Source organism: Nycticebus coucang, chromosome 22, assembly GCF_027406575.1.
Source record: "Nycticebus coucang isolate mNycCou1 chromosome 22, mNycCou1.pri, whole genome shotgun sequence".
NCBI classification, from domain to species: Eukaryota; Metazoa; Chordata; class Mammalia; order Primates; family Lorisidae; genus Nycticebus; species Nycticebus coucang.
Genome location: NC_069801.1, coordinates 34,622,748 through 34,632,481, shown reverse-complemented (window position 1 = coordinate 34,632,481; position 9,734 = coordinate 34,622,748). Strand labels below are relative to the sequence as shown.

Here is a 9,734-nt window from a genome sequence, read left to right as displayed (position 1 = left end):
TCTTTGTAACACCCAAATTTATATTCCTTTTGTTTTGTTTTTTGAGACAGAGTCTCACCATATCGCCCTCGTAGAGTGTTGTGGCATCACAGCTCACAGCAACCTCCAACTCCTGGGCTTAAGGGATTCTCTTGCCTCAGAGAACTAGTACTACAGGTGCCTGCCACAAGGCCAGCTATTTTTTTGTTGTTGTTGTAGTTGTCATTGTTTGGCAGGCCTGGGCTGGGTTTGAACCCACCAGCCCTGGTGTATGTGGCCAGTGCGCTAGCCACTGAGCTACAGGTGCCGAGCCACCAAATTTATATTCCTAACCTGGACTTCTCTCCTGAACTCTAAATGCATTTCTGAGCACAGGTTCTGTGATCAGCCAGGCACCTTACCTTCAGGTAGGCCGACTCTGTGACTGGCTTCGTAGTTGGCAAACTTTCTATAAAAGGTCAGATGGTCTTTGTTGTGACTACTCAACTCTGTCCTTCATAGAACAAAACTAGATAATATATGAAGGAAATAAATGTGACTTATTCTAATAAAACTGTGACTGGGTCCCACTAAAACTCTTATTTACTGAAACAGATTTGGTCTGAAAGCCTGAGTTTGCCAACCCCTGAGCTAAACACATCTTTGTCTAGCTTCTCCCCACCCTGTGCTCGGCTCACTCTGTTACAGGCCTCTCCCGAGATCATGTCTCAGTCATTCACTCACCCAAGAACCCCACCTCAGGCTTTGTTCTTGGGGCACCCAGCCTAAGACAGGGCACCTCCTGCGTGTCCATGGCGTACCCGATGCTTACCCTACATGCTTATCACAGCGTCTATTTACTCTTCCACACCAGATTGGAATCACTTTGAGGTGCTTAACCTTTTTGTGCCTCAGTTTCCTTATCAGGCACAGTCTTGTTGACCTTTTTATAAGCAGCATCTACCACATTTAATTCCCACTATTACCCAGTAATGCAAATGCCATCATTATTACTATATTATAGATAATGAAACCAAGATTGAAAACACATAAACGCCCTTCTGAGAGTACACAGGAAGGTTCACCTTGAACTCTTTTTCTGTTTTTGCACCCTTCATTCTGTCCACTGCTGAATCCTGCTTAGTGTTTCTTCACCAAGCCTTCCTTGAGTGACTATTTCCACTCACATCAATATGTTGCCACCCTAGTCTGGCATTCTAATAAGTTATCTGGGTGAGAAATGGGGCAAGAGGAATACTGCTACTAATGACAAATTTATTGGATTTTTTGCCCCTGAATTTATTTTAAATTTACTCTTTATTACCTTTTACTAAATAATGATACAAAATTCAAAAGAAAGAAAACACAGTAAAAACCTCCTTCCCATGTACCCTGGTCATCCAGTGTTTCTCCAGGAGTAACCACTATTCCCCATTTCTTGTTTATCCTTCAAGAGTTAATTCGTGGTTATCCAGTTCTCCCAGCACCATTTTTTGAATAGGGATTCTTTTCCCCAGTGTATGCTCTTGTTTGGTTTAATGAAGATCAGGTGGCTGTAAGATGTTAGTTTCATCTCATGGTTTTCTATTCAGTTCCAAATGTCACTGTCTCTATTTTTTGCCAGTACCATGATGTTTTGATCACTTGGTCTTGTAGTATAGCAGAAAGTCTAGTAGAGTGATACTCCCAGCTTTGTTTTTATTACTAAGAATTGCCTTGGCTATACTGGGTTTCTTCTGGTTGAGACAGAGTTTTGCATACAAAACGAAGAATTATGTTTTCCAAATCTTGAAAGTATGGTGTTGTTATTTTAATGGGGATTGCATTGAATCTGTAGATTGCTTTGGGTGGTATAGACATTTTCACAATGTTGATTCTTCTCAGCCACCAGCATGGTATACCAGCATGGTATATTCTTCCATTTGTTAATATCTCCTGCTATTTCTTTTCTTAGGGTTTCATAATTTTCTTTGTGGAGGTTCTTCACCTCTTTTGTTATGTATGTCCCTAGGTTTGTCTGTCTGTCTTTCTTTCTTTTTTTGAAGCTACTGTGAAGGGAACTGTGTCCTTGATTAGCTTCTCCTCTTGGCTGTTATTGGCATATACAAAGGCTACTGATTTGTGAACGTTGATTTTATATCCTGAGACATTGCTATATTTTTTGATGACTTCCAGGAGTCATGTGGTTGAGTCTTTGGGGTTCTCTAAATATAAGATCATATCATTGACAAAGAGAGCCTCCTTTTGGATGCTTTTTATTTCCTTCTCTTGCCTGATTGTATTGGCTAGAACTCCCAGCACTACGTTGAATAGCAGTGGCAATATAGGACAACCTTATCTGGTTCCAGTTCTAAGTGGAAAAGCTTTCAGTTTTACTCCCTTCAGTATAATATTAGCTGTGGGTTTGTCATAGACGGCTTCAATCAGTTTAATAAATGTGCCACCTATGCCTATACTCTTAAGTGTTCTAATTAGAAAAGGATGCTGTATTTTATAGAAAGCTTTTCTCTGCATCTATTGAGAGGATCGTATCGTCTTTGTTTTTGCTTTTGTAGATATGTGAATTACGTTTATGGACTTGTGTATGTTAAACCAGCCTTGCATCCCTGGGATGAAACCTACTTGATCTTGATCATTATGAATGATTTTTTTTAATGTGTAGCTGGAACCTAATAGAAAACCATGAGATGAAACTAACATCTTACAGCCACCTGATCTTTGATAAACCAAACAAAAGCATATACCGGGGAAAAGAATCCCTATTCAGGGCCAGGTGTTGTGTCTCACACCTGTAATCCTACACTCTGGGAGACCGAGGCAGATGGATTGCCTGAGCTCACAGGTTCAAGACCAGCCTGAGGAAGAACAAGACCCTGGGTGTTGTGGTGGGCGCTTGTAGTTCCAGCTACTTGGGAGGCTGAGACAAGAGAATTGCTTGAGCCCAAGAGTTTGAGGTTGCTAGGAGCTATGACACCATTGCACTCAACCCTAGGGCAACTGAGGGAGACTCTGTCTCAAAAAGAAAAGAATCCCTATTCAATAAATGGTGTTGGGAGAACTAGATAAGCACATGTAAGAGACTGAAACTGGATCTCCACCTCTCACCACTTACAAAAATTGATTCGAGATGGATAAAAGATTTATTTTTTTTATTTTTTATTTTTTTGTCCTCAGAGGGATACATTTTATTTTTTTATTCATTTTTTTATTTTTTTTTTATTGTTGGGGATTCATTGAGGGTACAATAAGCCAGGTTACACTGATTGCAATTGTTAGGTAAAGTCCCTCTTGCAATCATGTCTTGCCCCCATAAAGTGTGACACACACCAAGGCCCCACCCCCCTCCCTCCGTCCCTCTATCCTTGAAGAAAGTGTGGGGAAACCACTTGAAGATATCAGCCTGGGGAAAGACTTCCCCAGGGGACTTCCGTGGCAATTGCAACAACAAAAATAAACAAATGTGACTTAATTAAACTGGAAAGCTTCTGTACAGCTAAGGAAACAACAATCAAAGCAAACAGACAACCTTCAGAATAGGAAAAGATATTTGCATATTCATAATCAGAAAAAAACTTGAGATAACTCAGAGAGTTCTAGAAAACTCAAATTAATCAACAAAAAAATCCCAACAATCCCATATATCACTGGACAAGAGAGATGAATAGAACCTTCTCTAAAGGGCAGTGCCCATTGCTCAATTGGTGGGGTGCCAACCACATACATCTAGGCTGGTGGGTTCAAACCCAGGCCAGCTAAAACAACAATGACAACTGCAACAACAACAACAAAAAAAAAAATAGCTGGACATTGTGGTGGGCACCTGTAGTCCCAGCTACTTGAGAGGCTGAGGCAAGAGAATCGCGTAAGCCCAAGAGTTTGGGGTTGCTGTGAGCTGTGACACCATGGCACTCTACCCAGGGCATCAGCTTGAGACACTGTCTCAAAAAAAAAAATAAAAATGTTCATCATCCCTTATCATCAGAAAAATGCAAATCAAAACTACCCTGAGATATCACCTAACCCCAGTAAGAATGGCCCACATCACAAAGTTTCAAAGCTGCAGTTGCTGGCATGGATGTAGAAAGAAGGGAACACTTTTACACTGTGTCTAGTTTGTAGAGACTACAAACTAATACCATTTTTTGGGAAGGAAGTATGTAGAATCCTCAAAGAACTCAAATTAGACCTCCTGTTTGATCCTGCAATCCCATTAAGAGGCATCTACCCAAAAGAAAAAAAATTCTTTCATCATAAGGACATTTGCACTAGATTGTTTATCGCAGCTCACATTACAATTGCCAAAATGTAGAAGCACCCTAAATGCCCACCAACCCAGGAATGGATTAACAAGCTGTGCTGCATGTATACCTTGGAATACTATTCAGCCATTAAAAAAGATGGAGACTTTAGATCTTTTATATTAACCTGGATGGAGGTGGAACACATTTTTCTTATTAAAGCATCACAAGAATGAAGAATCGAGAATCCAATGTACTCTATTCTAATATGAAGGCAGCAGATGAGCTAGTACAAGAGGGGCTAGGGAAATGAGAGCGTGGGGAGAGGAGAGGAGGGAAGGGGATAGGAGGTCACAGTGTATGGCACATCTCTTGGGGGCAGGACACAATTATAAGAGGGACTTTATCTAACAAATGCAATCAGTGTAACCTAATTCTTTGTACCCTCAATGAATCCCAAACAATAAAAAAAAAGGAGTTACTCTGTGCTTGTGTACAGACCCCCTTCTTTTTTTTTTATTTTTTTCTTTTTCTTTTATTTTATTTTATTTTTATTTTTTTTTCAGACCCCTTCTTATTGGCTGTATATTGTTTTAATATGAATGTGTTATACTGGATTTTCCTCACTCAAGCTGGCTTTCATTTACTATGTTATTTACTGAATTAGTTGGCTATTCCCTCACTTTGTTAAAGAAAGGATTTAAAGCTGTATGCGCGTGTGCATGCACGCATTTGTGTGTGTGTGTGTAAAATAAGAGAAAAATTAGGCAAAGGAAAAATAAGAGTAGGAGCTCTCTCTCCTCAGTGACACTTCATTGCCCTCTGAATAAAGTCAAAACCACACTCTGATCCATGAGGCCATGCACAAATCGGCCTCAGTTTATCTCTCCAGCCACATCTTCCTCCCCATGCTCTGGCCACACTGAACTCTTTAGGTGCTTAAACATGCCATTTGTTGTCTTTCCTACAGCTGGATCTCGCACAGACCTCTGCTGGCACATCACCTCCCTTTCCCACTTTTGTCTTACTAGCATTACGACTCAGCTTGGTGTTCATGTCCCCAAAGTAACTCTCCTGGATAGCCTCCCTCCCTCAAGTTGGGGTTAGCACGTCTCTCCCATTCTTCCACAGCTGCCTGGACTTCCTTGAGCATAGCACTTACCAAACTGTATATTAATAAGTCATTTCCTGTCCAGATCTCCCACTTGTGAGGTCAGGGATCTGTTTATCCTATTTACTATCATATGCCCAGTGCCCTGTTGGTCCCAGCACACAACAGGCATTTGATGAATATGTGTTCCACAATGAATGAATTTAGAAATTAAATTAGACCACAAACCTTTTCTAGAAGTGAATCACAAACCGACTTTTAGCTTCCTAGCAGCCAAAGTGAAGAGGTTCAACATGACCATTTAAATGCTTAGGAGAAATATCACTTCCTCAAAAAACCCTTCACTGACTCCCAAGCCCTTTTACTGGCATCCCTAAGTTCCCTTTATATTTACCAAAATAGTAATAATTGGTGGGATAATTGGTTAATTAATGTCCGTCTTCCCCACCAGATGGTATTTCATTGATGAGTGTATCCCCAGCAGTTCTCATACTACCTGCAAGCAGTATGTGTTCAGTAAATGTTTAGTGAATGAATGAAAGGACCATTATTCCTGCTACACTCAGAAATCAATTTCTCCTGTGATTCTCTATGGAGAGGATCCAGGAGGTATAATGTAAGGATGAAATGTCTTAATGCCATTCAGTAGATATATAGGTGAGGGTCACAGCCTGTTCCTTATACTGACTCTGAATAAAGGCTGATGGCAGTGCCGCAAAGGTAATTCAGGCAAAGTGATTCTACAGAGAGCCGATAGGTGCCAACAGGACACAGTGCAGGGGAGAAGGCACCTGAAGATCAGGCTTACTTGGGGGTAAATTATAAGGCATCTGCTGCTGTTCCTCTATGAAGATGGGTCCCTAACCCGGGTTCTGGGTAGCTGTGAGGGACAGTGAGTTCACGATCACACTGAAAAAATACATGGAATGAAGCCATTCCGAATGTCAATTTAAATACAGAGGCTTTCAATAAGCAGTTGAGCTTGGGAGTACCACTCATCTCCACCTCAGAACTAATTGGTGTCCTTCACAGAAAATGAGATGCCAAAATAATCTGATGGAGACATTTGTCTCATGTAGGGCCTGTAACAGTGGGAAGTACTATTATGTATGAACCTAGGGTATAATCATATGCTAGTAATTCAATAATACATTTGGGGGAAATGTAGTAAGAGAGAGAGAGAAGAAGCCACTTTAGGAAAACATGATTTTTCTTAGTTGAAAAATCTACCATAGTCAACATACAACCCATATTTGTGGGGATTGGTTCTGATTTCTTAGAATTTTATTATTTTTAAATGAAAGCAATGTATTTACATGTATAACTAAATGTGATTTTGTTATTGTACTCCTATAAGACTTTTCAACAAAAATAAATAGGCAAATGAGGAAATGAATACTTTCCAGATCCTATGTTTTCACCTTGGGGTTCAAAAAGCATGGCAAATAGGACTTACTTCCAGTGTCCCCACCTGTGGAACCTCTCCAAGCCTCTCAGGCTAGTTAGGTTGCCCCTCCCCAATCTGCAGAGTCCTCTTTGTCCCAGTATTTACAACATCCTATTGAGTTTCTCTGGATATGCAGCTTTGTAAACACAAAAAACTGCCTCTTTTCAGCTCAGCAGGTGCAAAAAGAGGTGGGTGGTTAAGTTTCCCCCAAACTTCAGCAAGCCTCAAACCACCAAAAACACACAATCTACATAAGAAGAAAACTGTGCTTATTGTGCAAACAACTTCAAGACAAGCACCCCATACTTGCTTCAGACCAAACTGTGGCCGCTAAGCCCTTCCTGCATCACAGCTGTAAAGGCAGAGCATTCCTTCCACAGTGGCCAGCACAGTCCTGGGCACAGAGCAGACTTTCAATCAATATTTGATGAACTGAATTAATACTATGAAATATCCTTGTGACTTTTAATTTCCTCACCTATCTTTTTTCCACCTATCTGGCCAAGACATAGAATGAGTATTCTTTCAAAAAAAACACAATCATGGTATTTCAGTTTGTAGGAAAACACCACAGAGGCCATCCTTACATCAGTCCAGCTTAATAATTCAAGGTTCTTTAAGCTTTCCCAGGCAATGTTTTCCCCAGGGCAATTTTGTAGACAGGATCACTAAGGGGTCAGTGTGGATACTCTCTGGCCACCCACTGAGCAGCTCCCACTGAGCTGAATGACCTGACCCAATGACACAAAGTGGACGGACAATCAGGAGATTGAGAGATTCAGGAAAATTTTCATCCACCAAGCCCTCAATGGAGCAGTGATGTGTGTATAAAACTCAAGAGTCGTAATTTCAAATTCTAGGGTCAGACTCCAGACATCTGTATTCAAGATCTATCTAAGAGATATATGTCTGTCTCCAAAAGAGCAACTCATGTTCCTGTCATTAGTATGATGATCGCTTGAATGGCACCTTATAAACCTAGGGAAAAACAGGGACTCACAGGTATGCAACAACTTCCAAGTTTACATAATTAGCACTTTGGTTCCTATTGCACATAATGAGAGTTTTTTAATGATTCAACCATTTAAAATAACTGCATTCAACATATATTTAATCTGAGCTCAAGGGGATATAGAAAAAAACACCCATCTGTTTGTGGTTTTTAATAACTGGAAAGATTGAGGAGAATTTGGTACTAGGGTGATGTTCTGGGGAAGGAGGTTGAAGGCTGGCTTTCTGTTGTTGTTCTGCAGTTTAAAAATATTACTTATATTTTAGCAACTGTTTTTGAAGTATTACAGACAAAAAGAGTATAACAATCGTAGGTGTACAACTGATGCATTTTACCATATTTGACCACACTCATGTAATCAGTACCCCAGAAGCTACCCTTCCTGGTCCCATCCTCCAGCACAGACGTCCTCAAACTGCAGCCCGCGGGCCACATGAAACGGTGTGATTGTATTTGTTCCCGTTTTGGTTTTTTACTTCAAAATAAGATATGTGCAGTGTGCGTAGGAATTTGTTCATAGTTTTTTTTCTTAAACTATAGTCCGGCCCTCCAACAGTCTGAGGGACAGTGAATTGGCCCCCTATTTTATTTTGAGGACGCCTGCTCTAGCACAACCATGACCTTGACCTCAGACACCATAGATTACTTTTCTCAGGGCTCTCTGGAAAACTAAACTTAAGGCCAGGTGTGTTAGCTCACACCGGTAATCCTAGCACTCTGGGAGGCTGAGGCCAGTGAATCAATTGAGTTCAGGAGTTTGAGACCAGCCTGAGCAAGACAGAGACCCCCACCTCTACTAAAAATAGAAAAAAAAACAAGCCACACAGAGTGGTGGGCTCTGGAGGCTGAGGCCAGAGCAATTCCTTGAGTTTGAGGTTGCTGTGAGTTAGGCTGAGGCCGTGGCATTCCAGCATGGGCAATGGAATGAGAGTGCATTTAAAAACAAAACAAAACAAAAACCCCCCATTTCAGCAAGGCAGACAATTAAGCCAATTAAGGGTGGTGTTGTGGGCTGATGGTGCTGCTGGTAGAACATATCTCCTGATATCCTACACAACAACCAAATTCCCATCCGAATATGTTTCCACTGATTTTGACAACTAGGCAGTCACAGTTTTGATTAGTGGAGGGCCATACACTCTTGGACTTTTGGATCCTGCAGGGTAAAAGGATTACGACAGATCATGACCACTGAGTTATCCACTAACAGATCTATTTCTAGTCTGTTTTGCATGGCCTCATCCTCATTTGAAAATGTGATGAAAAGTGGGTACCTGAGATAACTCATCACTGTCCAAAGACTCCTTTCTTGCTTGTCAGGGCCCAAATTGATCTCAGAAATGACCCTCCTACTATTGAGAAACTTGCTAAGAACAAACAGAAGGCTATCATACCAGAGACTGCTGAAAAGCTGGCCTGTGACCTCAATTTCTTCCCAGTCTGGCTTAATTAAGGCTGTCAAGTCTGTGGAATGTTCTGCACTCACAGAGAAAGTCCTAAAGGATGTATTTGATGAAGTAATATTGGCTGCCCTGGAGCCTCTAGAACAGAAGAAGAGCCATCTGGTGCTCATTTAACACAGGTCGATGTTGCCATCGACACCCTTCCAGAGCCCTTTCTGCACAGTGGGTGTCGGCTTCACACTAAAAGTAATTTTTTTTTTTTTTTTTTGAGACAGAGTCTCACTCAGTCATCCTAGGGTTGAGTGCCATGGTGTTATAGCTCACAGCAACCTCAAACTCTTTGGCTCAAGAGGTCCTCTTGCCTCAGCCTCCCAAGTAGCTGGCACTACAGGTGCCCACCACAATACCCGGCTAGCTTTTCTATTTTTAGTAGAAACGGGAGTCCTATTCTTGTTCAGGCTGGTCTTGAACTCCTGAGCTCAGGCGATTCACCCACCTTGGCCTCCAGAGTGCTGGGATTACAGGCGTGAGGCACTGCACCCAGCCTAAAAGGAATGTTTAAATC

General features: G+C 41.3%; 1 pseudogene; it reads left to right on the top strand.

Moving 5' to 3' along the window:
- The first annotated feature begins 8,678 nt into the window (after nt 1-8,678).
- Nucleotides 8,679-9,343, top strand: LOC128574690 (cell division control protein 42 homolog; annotated as a pseudogene).
- The last annotated feature ends 391 nt before the right edge of the window (nt 9,344-9,734 follow it).